Source organism: Sapajus apella, unplaced genomic scaffold (genome assembly GCF_009761245.1).
Source record: "Sapajus apella isolate SASKATOON/1434 unplaced genomic scaffold, GSC_monkey_1.0 scaffold157, whole genome shotgun sequence".
Classification (NCBI taxonomy): domain Eukaryota; kingdom Metazoa; phylum Chordata; class Mammalia; order Primates; family Cebidae; genus Sapajus; species Sapajus apella.
This window is the reverse complement of record NW_022437097.1, coordinates 1,403,140-1,417,869: the sequence shown is the minus strand read 5'-3', so window position 1 is coordinate 1,417,869 and position 14,730 is coordinate 1,403,140. Positions and strand designations below refer to the sequence as shown.

General features: G+C 42.8%; 1 pseudogene; it reads left to right on the top strand.

Annotated features, from left to right (window-relative positions):
* Positions 1–4,822: 4,822 nt before the first annotated feature.
* LOC116541824 lies at positions 4,823–13,536 on the top strand (annotated as a pseudogene).
* The last annotated feature ends 1,194 nt before the right edge of the window (positions 13,537–14,730 follow it).

Below are 14,730 nucleotides of genomic sequence, written 5' to 3'. Positions count from 1 at the left end.
ACAATTTTGTGTCATTTTAGAGATGAAGCAGGAAAACATAGCCAAGATACTTTCACGTAGAAAAGTCACAAACTGGCTGTCTTTGTGGCAAATTCAGCTTGTGGATGAGTCATGTTGGCTCACGCAGTGTTCACCCATGGAGAATTTTAAATCTGAATTAGTTGTCATCCTTCAAAAATATTGATAGTATAGATCAAAATTCAAGTTTCCAAGTTCACTTAGAGTATCAAACTGCCTGGCAGTTCTGAGGCTGTATTTCACATGACATTCAGCGGCTCTCTCCTTTTAATAAGCATGTACTTCCTAGTAAGCCACTCCCTTCCTCTTATTATGGAAGGTAATTATCACCCATCATTTCATTTCTCCTGGCTTCTTTCATTTACATTCCCTGTCTGGCCCTTGCAAAACTTTGAGATGGCCAGAAAGGTATAAACTAAGAAAGGAAGAACAGGACTTAGGTATTTAAATTTTATTTTCTGTGTTGCGTTTCCCAAGATCATTGGGAAACTGAAAGGTGCTCCAGGAGAAAAGACACTCTGTAGGAAAGGAAGTTTGATAGCCTAATTCCTTTTGAAACTCTCAATGTGCCCGGGTATGTAGAAAATGATAAAACCTCTCTGGGAAAGCTCATAACATGCAAACTTGCCTGGCTCTGGTCAGACAATAAAGAGCTACTGGAAGGTTTTAGGTAGTCGAGATTTAAAATTTGATCAGAACGATACATTAGCTAGTTCAATTTGCTGAAAGTACAATTTTCCTAACAAACAAGAGCGAATGCAAATTAAAGAAGGACTATCTATATCCTTCATGTTTTTCCTCTCATCTTAGTCTTATGTAGGGGTTCTGCACTGAGCATCTTTCCCAGTTTCACCATTAGTTTACCCCTCCAACTTACAGTCCTTGTACTTAAATTCACTTCTCTATAAATTAGTAGCAATGCTTTATGTTCTGATATGTGAGAAGATTAAATAAGACAGTACCTATATTCACATTTATATCTTCTTCTTACTACCGCTATTATCCATAGATTCATGGATTTCTTCATACATATGTTCCAGAAAAATTTCTTGTGCATTTTGATATACAGGACATTAAACTCATCTCCTTACCCAATGCAAACTTTATGTCCTCAGAAATGCATTAATGAGGCTCCTTTGGTTGAAATTCTAATTATACTTTATGAAGTTATATTTTTGTCTTCCTCAGGGAAGAACCTATAGAAAGAGAGGGGAAAGGAAAAAGAAAGGAAGGAAAGAAGGAAGGAAGAAAGGAAGGGAGGGAGGGAGAGAGAGAGGAAAGAAAGGAAAAAAGGAAAGAAAGAAAGAAAGAGAAAGAAAGAAAGAGAGAGAGAAAGAAAGAAAGAAAGAAAGAAAGAAAGAAACAAACAAACAAACAAACTTTATTCCCCTAGAGAATAAGAGTGAAAGCCAGAGTGGCAAGTTAATGTTGAATCAGAAACAACAGAAGCTCCTTTGCAAACTAGGAGAACAGAGAATTGGCTCAGTCATTTCCCAGAAATGAGAATTTCTAGGTCAGCCACAAAATTAGAAGTTTACAACCAAGAATTCGGTCAAAAAAGCCAGCAGTCCCCCATGAGTCTGAGGTTTGTCCACTACAGTTATGTTCAAGCCTATGTTCTGTTTTCAGCTTGGTATTTTAACCACGCTATGGCAGAAATGTCTCTGATCCTGCCCTTCTTGCAGTGGTTTGATCTTCATCTCTGAAGTCAACTGAGGCCATATGCAGTAGACATTTCTGTAAAGACCATCACCAAGAGTGAGATGCTTGGTACATCATACCGTGAGCTATGATGAGGTTACCTAAAGAATCGCAGGAGGCCTGCCCCCAACTACCTGAAGAGGGGCTCACTGAACATTTCAAAAATATTAGGTTCTTATTTTGTTTCAGGCACCAGGCTACAGATGGGGAAACAACAATAAACAAAAAGCAGATCAATCCCTACCCTGTAAAGCTCATGGTCTAGAAAGGAAGGCAGACAAATTCTGCAACTTTGGTTAGTGTGAAAGAGGAAAGAAGCATAGTACTTTGAGGAACTATCATCTGGCTTCATCGTGGAGGTCAGAGAAGGCATTTCCGGGGAAGCGGAATCGAGATGATGACTAAGAATTAACCAAGCAAAAAAGGGATGGAAGTAAAGTTTCAGATATTGTTTGCACCAACCTCATAGCAATAGCATCAGAAATATTCAAGGATCTGAAAGAAAAAATACAGCATAGTTGAAGTCCACAGAAAAGATCCAACGGATGCATCAAGAGAAAAAAAATAAAAAGAACAAAATAGAGCATAAGAGATATAGGGAACCCAGCTAAATGCTCCCAGCTAAATGCTCAAGTTGCACAGCTGCAACTTGAGTCCCAGAAGAAGAGGAGAGGCTGTGATGGGTCAGAGAGTTATTTGAAGAATTAATATCCAAGAGTATTTCAAAACAGGTGACAAACTTTGACCCATAGACTAAATCTAAATGTTCAGCAAATCCCCATAGAATGGCATTCTATTCAGCAATAAAAGACAGAACTTCTGATATTTGAAACAACCTAGAAGACTCTCAAAAGCATTATGATAAACGAAAGAAGCATATCACAAAAGGCTACATATTGTTTGATGCCATTCGTACGACATTCTGAAAAAGGCAACGTGATAGTGATAAAAATCAGACCAGTGGCCACCAATGCCTGGGGTGGATAGGAAACTGACTAGAAGGGGCACAGGAAAACTTCTGGATTGGTGGCCTCTCAGATATTATTAACAGTATGATAAAAACAGACTACAAAGTAATATTACCAGTAGGATGGAGATTTTGTTATATTAATGATAGAAAAGTCTAGAAGAAAACACCCACAATTCAACCATCAAGAGTTAGCTACTGCTTCATTTTTGTTTGCTTTTAATTGTGTTGTTTATACTTTTCTTTGATTACTGAGTTTTCTACAATGATAATGTAACTATTAGTGTTGTTTATACTTTACTGAGTTTTCTATAATGATAATATAAGTATTATAGTTAGGGAAAGGATTATTTTTGAAAACAACTAGTATTATTCATATTGATTCTAAAACATAAGCAAGCTATTTCCTAATGTTTGTAATTTATTTTCTAATTTTAAATGTTCTCCTTTAACAAAAGAATGTTTTTAAAATTTTGTATATTAATTCACACACACACACACACACACACACACACACTTCATCCACATTTCAAAATCTCTGTCTATAGTAATGACTACCTATGGGTTTGCAGAATTCTTAGCTAAATTATTCACTTACCTAACCTCCCCCACAAGGCCCAAATAGAGTGAATTTCCAACATGGTGTTTGCATTGCTAATTGATGTCTACCTGCAAGATTTTCCAAGTGGAAGGTACAAAGGGAGATGGCAGGACTCCATGAAATAGATCAGGGCTCCCTAGCCCTTGTCTCCACCTGTTTCTAAACAGCACAATTAGAACAATAAATGCTGCAGCACCGTGTTTGGCCTGACGGGATGATGACCCTTCAGCTCAGCAAGGCCACATATGACCGACTAACTACTTGGAAAAGAACTCTCGAGGGTTACTTAACACAGCCACCTGTTGATTTATGAACATGCACACTCCCACATACCTTGTCTCACCCTTTTAATCATATCAATTTGTTACATCTCAGCAAAAGAAAAGAAAAAAGACCAGAACCGAAACCACTAATTACTCACAAATAAGTCAACTGCAAAGTTCCACATCTGCTCAGTCTGGATGGACGAAGTCTGTAAACCACTAACACCTCGTTTTCCCCTATTTTGTAATGAATTTTTAATTACACAAGAAATAAGCAAATTCACTCTCTTCTTAAATATTAGGACATCTACTCAAAAGTGCCTTTTGACCACATTCTCCAATTTCTATCCCTCTGAACCCTCCCCTTAGATAGTTTGGGGTTTGGAGATTTAGGCTTGCAGTACTATACATAACACAGCCCATTTGCAGCACAGGAAACCGTATTGCTTCATGAGGGTTTTTCTTGTTTTTCTTTTCGTCTTTCTCTCTCCCTCTCCCTCATTCTTTTCTTACATAAATGGTTTCATACTGCAGTTTCATTCTGCAAATTGCTCATTTTTTTTTTGAGCCTTATCCCAGTCTAGTTCAACTAGATCACTTTTATTTATTTTAACTGCTGTATACAATTCTATCATATAAATACAGCACACTTTATTTATCTATTCCCCTGTTGGTAGGCATTTAGGTTGCTCCAATTTTTCACCATCACAAGCAATGCCCCACCACGCACATAGTCATATCTGACAATCCATGTCCACATGTTCCTCCCACCCAGGCACACTGGGTCCACTGCCACCATACTGAAATGTCAGGCACCCTGACAAGCAAGTCACGTAGTGCCTGGGTCCCAGTTCTCCGAGTTCTGGACCACGGTGGAGTAAGGCTCCTGGGGTCTTATGGCCACCTCACTGGGTCAGGCTCTCCCCCGGGTGGGAGGACAAGCTAATGGGAGAAACAGGGCCACCTTCACTCCTGCTTCACCCAGCCACTCACAGGCTGACGCACTCATTTTCAGATTCAAATGCAGAATTTCATTATTTCCCCTGAAACCTAAAACCCACCTAAAGACGGGTATTTGGCATTCCCTCCACATTGCTCCAGGCCAAGGAGGGCCCGGGGGACTCAGGCCTGAGAAGGACACGTGTTCCAAGGTGGCCCTCCTTCCAGGGCTGCCAGGAGGCGGGGGAAAGGCACTCAGGGAGTTTTTGCGGGAGATAAGAGCAATTTTTATAAAAAAAAAAAAAAAAAAAAAAAGAAAAAAAAGAAAGGTAAGAAGGCAGGAGGTGGAGCCTGCCACGGTGTCTTTCACACTTGCTACTTTCCAGCAGCTGAATACAATCCCGGCCCTGTTTGGCGGCCCCGCGGCCATGGCAGAGTCATGAAGTCATCGCAGCTGCGCCTGCAGCCAGGCGGGAATGCGAACGGGAACGCGAACGGGGACCGGCCGGCCGCCGTCCCCTCCCCCGCCAGCCGGAAATGTCCGCGCGCTGAAACGCACAGGCTGCCCGGAAACGGCGAGAGCGAGCGAGCGAGCCAGCGAGAAAAGAGCCTGAGGGCGGTGCGGAGCCGGCGAGTGGGGAGAGACAAATTCACCCAGGGGCCTCCGGCGCAGGGCCCACGGGACTCAGGCCGGGTCCTGCTTGAAATGTGCAGCGGGGACGGCCTGGGCCGGCACAGCGCCCCGGCACAGGCCCGGGGGCCGAGTGGGAGACCTGGGAGACAGAGGAGGGGGGCCTTGCGAGCGAGGCCCGGGCGGGGAGGCCTGGCCTCCTGCTCAGTCTGTGCAAATGGAAAAAGAGACGTAAGTGCCAAGTCCCGAGAGAGCAAGCCATGGGCCCGGGCTTTACAACCTGTTTCAGGAGTTATTCCTCCAAGCGTGCCTGGCAGTCGGGTTTCTTCATTAACGCTGCAGCAAGTGGATGGCAACATGAGCGCGCGGGAGCATGGCGGCCTCGCAGGCAAGCAGGTGGCGGCCGCCAACGTTCCGGGCGGGCTCTGGGGTCGAGGGAGCACATTCTGATGCTTAAATCGCCTCCCTTTTTATCCTGACCGAGGTAGTCCTGTGTGGTGGTTTGGTGCGTTTTACACTGAGACCCTCTCCCTTCCTCTTGCCTTGATCCATAAAGAATGTCTGCCTTCGCCTGATCCCAGGCTGCCTGTCTGTGATTCCAGAGACGCTGGTTGTGGAGCAGCAAAAGGCCTCACTGTCCAAGTCGCCCAGAAGTTCCCCTGTCTTCGGGGAGACGCTGCTGCATCTTAATGGAGACCGGGAGAGGGAGAGAATGCAGGGATGGCGTCTGGATGAGGAGCCGTTGTGAGGAAGGCGGAGTGGCATGGAGAGGGCATTCCAAGCAGCAGCGGTTAACCAGTCAGCGTTTCCCACTGATAGAAACCACCAGGCACTTTATCCTGTGACCCCAACTCTCCTCCTCAGGTGTCAACTTCTTTTCCGTTACCATTAACTCCTCTTATTCCAACCACAGCCGTTGTCAACCTCCATTGTGAAGGCTCCAGTGGGTCTCAGAATCTCTGCCCCGAAATCCTTTTGAAAGGAAGATTGTTATTCAGGGAGGCTTTGAGAACGAAGAGGAGGCTGCTGCGGTCACATTGGTCTGAATGTGACGGTATTAGGAGGTGGGGCCTTTGGGAAATGATTAGGGCATGAAAGTCCTCATGAGCGGGATCAGTGCCTTTTTCAAAGAGGTCCAGGGAGCTGCCTTGCCCCTCCCACCATAGGAGGACACAGGGAAAAGGCACCTTCTATACAAACCAGGAAACAGACCCTCACCAGATGCTAAATCTGCTGGTGCCTTGCTCTTGAACTTCCAGCCTCCAGAACTGTGGGAATAAACATCTGTTGCCTGTTAGCCACCAGGTGTATGGTATCCTGTTAGAGCAGACTCGGATGACTTAGGCAGCAGCTTTTCAGCCCCATCTCTGCAGGCCTCAACCCTCCTCCCACCAGCATTCTCTTCCTTCTTCATGAACATGGGATTTTGTGGGTCTCCCATAGTCCCTGATCCCTCTAGCACTTTGGTTTCATGAGGAAAGACATAAGAGAAAGATCACAGAGAAGCAGCACATGGAAGCAGCACATGGAATGAGAGTTGTTGAGGAACCCCCATCCGGCTGAGAAGTGACTAGGCTCACCATCTTCCCTTCTTCTGTCTCCCCCCTCCCTGGGACAGTGCTGCTCCCCATGTCCAAGGTCAGGGACAGGGGACAAGGTGGGATTGCCACTTGGGCAGCTTCAGAAAGAAGAAAATAGAAATTCCTGAGCGATGGCTGAGATGCACATGATAGTGCTCAAAAGTGGCCCCCACACATCTCTTTTGGGAGCCTTTCCTCTCTCTTACCTGAAGTATCTTCATGAGTGAGCCTTTGCTGAAATTATTTTTTAAAAACAGTGGAAAACATGCAATGCTTATGTCTCAAAGAAGGGTTTTCTGATGAAAAACTGAGAAAGCACAATAAAGCGATTTTGTAGTAGCATGGAGTAGCTTCATACTATGAGTTTATGTGTAAAAAACTATAAATACTCATTAACAAAATCACTCAACCAAAATCACATGAAAAAAGTGAGCTCTATACATATTGGCTGTAACTTGGGTGTTTGTATAATCTATCATCCAAACAAGAAACTATAGGCACAAATCAAACCATCTAGAATGCTGGTCCCTCTGGCTACAACTAAACTTGTCAGAGGTTGCATCTGTTGTCAGTGTTGTAATTTCAAATAGCCAGCAGTGAACTCTGTGGAAGTAGTAATGAAAGGTGATCAGCAAGAATACAGCTGTGTCTTCATAAAGTCAGCGCTGTGGCTCAGACACAATAAAGCACACCTCAGCTCATTCTCTACAAGCTACTGGCAAAACACCAAGAATGACAGGAAAACAAATGGCAATAAGTGGATTTTACAAAAGAGGAAACCCCATTTCCAGTGACATTGCTTCCTGTCACCTGTTCCTCCTTTAAGAGCAGAAAGCCATCATTCTTCATCTCCAGATTTTATTTTTGAGATCATGACACATGGTTTTCTTGGATCTTTGAAATTTACTTAAAACTTAAGAAGAAGAGGCTAGACTGCTTTGTGCACTGTGATCACGTGATCACAATGATCAATGATCCTAAGCATTGTGAGTGAGAACCCTACTCTTGCACCCAATAGCTCTGGAAGAGACATCACATTTTCTCTCAAGACAAATCCACAGCACAAGATAGGACATGCCATCTTTCCATGAGACCATGAGTTCCTCAGACAGTGAACACGTTCTAACTTTATCCATTTTTTTTTTTTTTGTTTTTTTTTGGAGACAGAGTCTCGCTCTGTCACCCAGGCTGGAGTACAGTGGCATGATCTCGGCTCACTGCAACCTCTGCCTCCCGGGTTCAAGTGATTCTCCTGCCTTAGCCTCCCCAGTAGCTGGGACTACAGGCACATGCCACCACACCCAGCTAATTCTTTGTATTTTTAGTAGAGACTGTTTCATCATGTTAGCCAGGATGGTCTCTATCTCCTGACCTCGTGATCCACTCATCTTGACCTCCCAAAGTGCTGGGATTATAGGTGTGAGCCACCACGCCAAGCTTATCCACTTTCTTTTCAGTTTGAGGATGATGAATGCTTCAGGATAGGAACTGAAATACTAGTTCCCTTCTCATACCCAAAAATGTGTACCCATCCATCTTCCATGAGCTCCTGGAAGTTGAGTGGGTCTACATTTTAAACAAAATGCTTACTGGAGATTCAAAGCAGCTGTGGTGATTCAGGTAACGGAAGCCCATATATGGGAAGGCAGGAGCTAGAGGCAAAAAAGGGTCAAGAGTGCATCAGGCCCTCTGACCTTTGCCCTTGGCCATCTGCAGCATAGGAGGATGCCCCTTGTGCCAGGTGGCTGTCAGAATCTGGTGACTGTAAAAGCCAGGATCAGCACCTGTCAGTCCTGTGCTGAGCCCAACATTGACAACGAACATGTCCTGTCTATGACTTAAGATATACCTCTCATCTTCTTGAACCTTAAGAATATTACATTGAGCTCCTCAGGAAACAGCATTTAGAAATGCCAGCATTTTCATCTCATCCTTTATCTTTAACACAAGGTTCTGGAGCATCCTAGGACTCATTTAAGGGTGTTGAAAAAGGAGTGGCTGAGACTTTGGTTTGCTTCATCTCAATATTTGAAGTATTTAACACTATATTTGAATGAAAGTTTAATTTGCTAAAAAATGAAAATTGTTTCTCTATTTTATAGAATATAATTGATTTTTAATGCCTCCTATATGACAAGTGGGAATACAGACTGTGGTTTCTCTCAAGATGTGTATAGGGTAGTGGGATAAGAACATGTATATATCCAGACCATTACAGTCTAAGGTAGGTATGGGAAAGCCCTGCTTTGAGTTCTCACAATCCAGAGCCCTCCTCAGTCGCTGAGGGGTGATAAGCAAATATGAAGGCATTGTCCATTGTTGTCTGGGAAGTAACCTTTGGTCTCCCGTCATATAACGCTGGGTTTCTCATCGGGGCAGAAGAAACAGTAGGAAGCTCTGTCTGGCTTCTTGCTTCATCAGACAGTACCCAGGCGTTTTTGCCTTATTTAGAAATATACTTGTTTTATTATGTCACCGACCGTTTGTTAGCACAGAGAGAGACAGAGAGGCTTAAAATGTTTGAGTGCCTTATATTGCATTGTTTATGTTCTTAAAATAATTTAATTAACTTAATAAAAGCATTTTCAATTCATAAACAGAGAGCTCAGAAAAATTAAATGTTCCAAAAGGCCAAATGAATAGAAAAGTCACATCATCCCAAGTCATTCTCTCACCCTCTGTCTTGCACATTCCTGCAGACCCTGTCCCTGAGATCCGATGGGACTTCTAAAAACTGTCTTCATTTCCTCATTTTGTTAAGATTTTAGCAGGATCTTAGAAGCCTTCTAGATGGATCAGTATTAGAACTGGTTCTAAATGCCATGGCTATGTCTACCTTCTGAAGTGACTCTACACAGTTAAAGGGAAAAGGACAACCAAATGTATGATTTAGAATTTACAAAGCCATTTTAAATACATAGATTGAGTCAGATTTTTTGTTGTTTGTTTGAGTTGGAGTCTCCCTCTGTTGCCCAGGCTGGAGTGCGGTGCCACGATCTCAGCTCCCTGCAGCCCCCGTCTCCTGGGTTCAAGAGACTCTTCTGCCTTAGCCTTCCAAGTATCTGGGATTACAGGCGCATGCCATCATGCCCGGCTAATTTTTTTGTATTTTTAGTAGAGACCAGATTTCACCATGTTGGCCAGGCTGATCTCAAACTCCCGACCTCAAGTGATCCACTTCGGCTTCTCAAAGTGCTAGGATTATAGGGATGAGCCACCACACCCGGCCTGATTCAGTTTTTAAAGAAGGAAGAGTTTAAAATTCTAAGGCTGAAGGAAGATTCCTGAAAGAGCCAAAGGAATGAAGGGGTTATAAAATTCTGGGTTTATGCCATCAACACAGGCAGCAGACTACATCATTTTAATCTAATACTTTTATTAATTTGGGGAATATTTCATTATTATAAACTTTTTAACCCATAAGTGATTAGGAACAGTGTAAAAATATTTGTACTCATGACTTCTGAAGTGCACTATAATCTCTACACTTCAGTAACATAAATGCAGTTTCTGAATTATGAGTATAAATGTACATGGATGGAATATAAATTATTGCGGGGACAAATATGCTATCTACAAGCAGTTATGTATTTTATCCAGTTAATATTAGCTAACTTGGTTTAAATAGTAATTACATGTTAGGCACATACTAAGAATTTCAAATGTATTATTATCTCTTAATCCTCCATGAATCCATGAGGAAGATACAATTGTTCCTTACATTTTACAGATTAGGAAACTGAGGTTTCCTAATATAGCTAGCAAGGGATATAACTGATGTTTCTGAACATAGCTAGCAAGGGATACAGCCAGCCTCTAACCCAGCCTCTCTGACACTGTCCTGTGGGATAGTGAAGAGACAACATGAAGATATGCTTAGTTGTAATACTATTACAGCAATGATTATTTAAAAAGCAGATGATTTGTCATTGTTTTTGACATATCTCGAGATATGTCAGGATTGAGAGATATGTCAATCCTTGACCAAGATATGTCAGGAATTTTCCCCTGATAAATCCTCTCATCTGTGTCAGTTGTAGTTCAATCAGAAGCAGACTCACTAGGAGGTTTTATGTATGCATGTCAAATACACAAGCACACACTTATATACACATATACACACACATATACATATTTACCTTTGTGTGTGTGTGTGTGTGTGTATCTTTGTTACAGGGAATTGTGCCTTACAAAGTTGTGGGTTCTTGCTAAGCAATCTCTATAAGGGCATTGTCCACAAGGCAGGCAGTGGGTTAGCAAGGACAAGATGGAGCCCACAGGCATAAGCTGGAACCCATGAGGATGGATTGAGACTCATACCAATTCTTGCTGCCTGTGACTTTGATGGTGTGGGTGTCCTGCAGGAAGAGTTTGTGCCCTTTACCACAGAACTGGCCCAAGAGCCAAGAGGATGAAGCAGGAAAGCAGGGGCCTGTAGCCTGCAGCAAGTAGCATATGGGTGTGCTACAAAAAAAGGCTGCTGCTTCACCTCCAACCTCCACATGTCCTCCAGGAGACTCTTTTGTGGTCCACTCTAACCAGAATCATGCAGGGAAGGGAATTCTGGGAAATGTAGTTCTGTGTAGGCAAGTTGACACATTGCAAAGCTACCACACCAAAGTGCACCAAAGATACAAAGATGGATGGGATATGGCTCCTGCCTTCAAGGGGCTAACCATCTAGGGGTGTGAAGGGAAAGATAAACACAGATGTATAATATCAATACAAGTATTATATTATAACAAGCATTATGATAAGTGCACTCAGGGTGCAATAGAAGCCCACAAAAGTGGCTCACTCTACCCAAGCTGGGATTCCAGGAGAGCTTCCTGGAGGATGTGGTATCTAAGGGGCCTTAAAGGATGAAGTGGAAGTTGGCTAAGAAAGATTAGTAAGGATATTTAGGTGGGTGGGGAGAGGGAATAACCATTATGGTCTATGACAGAAGTGGGATACGGAGACTTATAAGCAAAAACTGCGGAATGCTGGGAGTGGAAGGAAAAGATGATGGAGAAGTCTGTATTGCAAACCCTGGAAAGTCAATGCATTGTACTGTAGGGAGCTTGGACTTCATGTCCCAGTGACTGGAGAGCAATTCAGGCATTAGACACATAAAAATGATATGGTCATTGAGGTAGATAGCCTCCAAGATAATCACCTTACCGGCTCTCCTCTTTGTGCATGTGTACTGCTCATTGCATTAAAAGGTAGGCTTTAATTTTTCTCTTCTTGAGTTTAGGCTTGCCTAAGCAACTGCTTGGCTAAGGGAAGACAACAGAAGTTACATTCTAAGAAGTGGTTTTAAGAAGTCCTGCAGCTTCTGCCTAGTTCTCTCAGAGTACTTGCTCTTGGAACATGACATCTCTTAGAAGCAAACTGCCATGCTGTCAGAGTCTAAACCCATGGAGATGCCACATGTAGGTGGTCTGGTTGGTCACCCCAGCTGAGCTCCCAGCCAAAACCATCTTATACGTTGCCATCATGAACATCTAGCCAAGTTAGGCCTTTAGATGACTTCATTCTAAGCCACCATCTGAATGCAACTGCATGGAATACCCCAACTGAGGATTTCCCCTTATCAACCCACATAATTGGAGAGATAATCATAAATTGTTTTAGACTTCAAAGTTTTCATGTGGATTGTTACATAGAAATATATAACCTGAATTGCCATGTTTATGTTTTGGGTGTTTTCGGGGGAGGGCATGGAGGAGAGAAGACACTTTAAATGAAACTTATAGACTTAAAAATACATAAAATGAAAATAGGGAGACCTTGTAGGAATTCATTGCTATAACCAAAAAAGAAGATATAAGAACCTGAGCCTGAGAGTACTAGTTGGGGTGAGAAGAAAAGCTGGATTCTAGAAACAGGAAATGAAATTAATAGGTTTTATGGTAAGTGAAGGGCAAAGGAGAGAGGAGGAGTCAAAAATGTTTTGTGTGTCTCCTGTATGACTGGGTGGAAGCTAGCTGTCTCAATCACAAAGACCCAGAACACAGCAGAAGGATCAGGCAGTGTAGAAGAGGGAATATTATGAGTTCTGCGAGCTTTCTAAGTGTATGGGTAATTTTATGTGTCAACTTGACTGGGCTATGGAATGCCCAGAACACTGGTAAGACATTATTTTTTGGATGTGTCTGTGCAGGTGTCTCAGAAGTCATTAGCATTTGAATCAAAAAACTGCACAAAGAAGACCCACCCTCTTCTTTGGGCTCCACCCTCATATAATTGGATGTGGGCATCATCCAATTATATGAGGACCTGAATAGAACAAAAAATGCAGAAGAAGAACAAATTCTCTCTCTCTCTCTCTCTCTCTCTCTCTGAGCTGAGACATCCATCTTCTCCTACCCTCAGATATCAACACTCCTGGTTCTCAGGTTTTTGGACTTAGACAAGAACTTGTACCATCAGCCTCGCAATGTGCTGGCCTTTGAACTTAGACTGAATTACATCATTGGTTTTCCTGGTTCTCCAGTTTGCAGAGAGCAGATTGTCTGTTGGACTTTCAACTGCCATCAGCACATGAGCTGGTTCCTATAATAAATTTATTTCTATCAATATACCTATCTATCCTAGAGGTTCTCTTTCTCTGGAAAACTCTGACTAATACAGTAGAGGATATCCAGATTGAAAAGTTCAGGAGAAAGTCTGACTTAGGAGTTGGAATCCCAGATTGAAAGAACCTCTTGATAGATGTCACTCAGAAAAGACTATGAAAATAGCCAAAATAATTCAAGGAGAAGATGTAAAGTGAACTATGAAGCAGGCCAAAAATGAATTTATTTGGTAAACGTATACTTAAATCCTCTGCCATGGAATAGCTGCCTAAACTTGGGCAAATAACCTGAGAAATGTTCTCAGTTTCCACATTCCAAAAATGGATTTTAATGAGAATTAAATGTTGTGATGCATTCCAACCACCTGGCCTAGAACCTGGCATACAAGCTCGGTGCATAATGGGGATGGTTATCATCACTGTCATCGTCTTAGTAGCATTTGTGTAGAAGGGATGATGGGCTGCTGAGAAATTCGTGGAGAAGATGAAAAACAATTACAGAGGTGGGAGAAAAAAGAGGACTATCACAGAACCAAAAGAGCTGAGACTATCGAGAACGGGTGAGGAGTTAGGGAGACTAGCAAGTTCCCTCTGGAGTTGGCAATATTCAGGTTGTTGAGGGCCTTGATGAACATTTTTTTTTTTTTTTTTGAGATGGAGTCTTGCCCTGTCGCCCAGACTGGAGTGCAGTGGCACGATCTCAGCTCACTGCAACCTCTGCCTCCTGGGTTCAAGCAATTATCCTGCCTCAGCCTCCTGAGTAGCTGGGACTTCAGGCTCACACCACCATGCCCAGCTAGTTTTTTTGTTTTGTTTTATTTTAGTAGAGACGGGGTTTCACATGGTCTCAATCTCCTGACCTCGTGATCCACCCACCTCGGCCTCCCAGAGTGCTGGGATTACAGGCGTGAGCCACCGCACCCGGCCAATGACCTTTTAATGAACTGGTGAGAGTTAAACAAAGCTGAGATAGGATATGAATCTCAGGGAGGATATGAGGACTCATTGATTACCATTCCAAGAAGCTTGTCTGGAAAGGAAAGAAGAGATGGTGGTAATCAGAGCAGAGCAACAGGATGCAGGGAGTTTTTATTTATTCATTTGTTCTTGTTACCAATGTTGTTTTCATACTGTTTGTTATTTGTTAGGGAGAGTTGTAAGTATAAAATAACCTATAAATAGAGAAAACCAGGAATGGATTCATGTGAAAGCCCTTGACTGAGAACGGAATTAACTACCCTTGCAGAGGTAGTCTTCAAGCCTTGGGAGGTAGGCAAACATCTGAGACACAGCTGTTTCGGGGATTGGGGCTTTTCATTAGCTGGCAGGCTTGACGCAGCATAATTTGGAAGCGGATATGAGAAAGGGCATAATAATGTGAAATTTGACTGCTTAGTGGGGGAGGAAACTTTGAATATTATGAGGCAGTTATGAAAGTATTTCCTTCTTATGGCTTCAGTGGCACTGC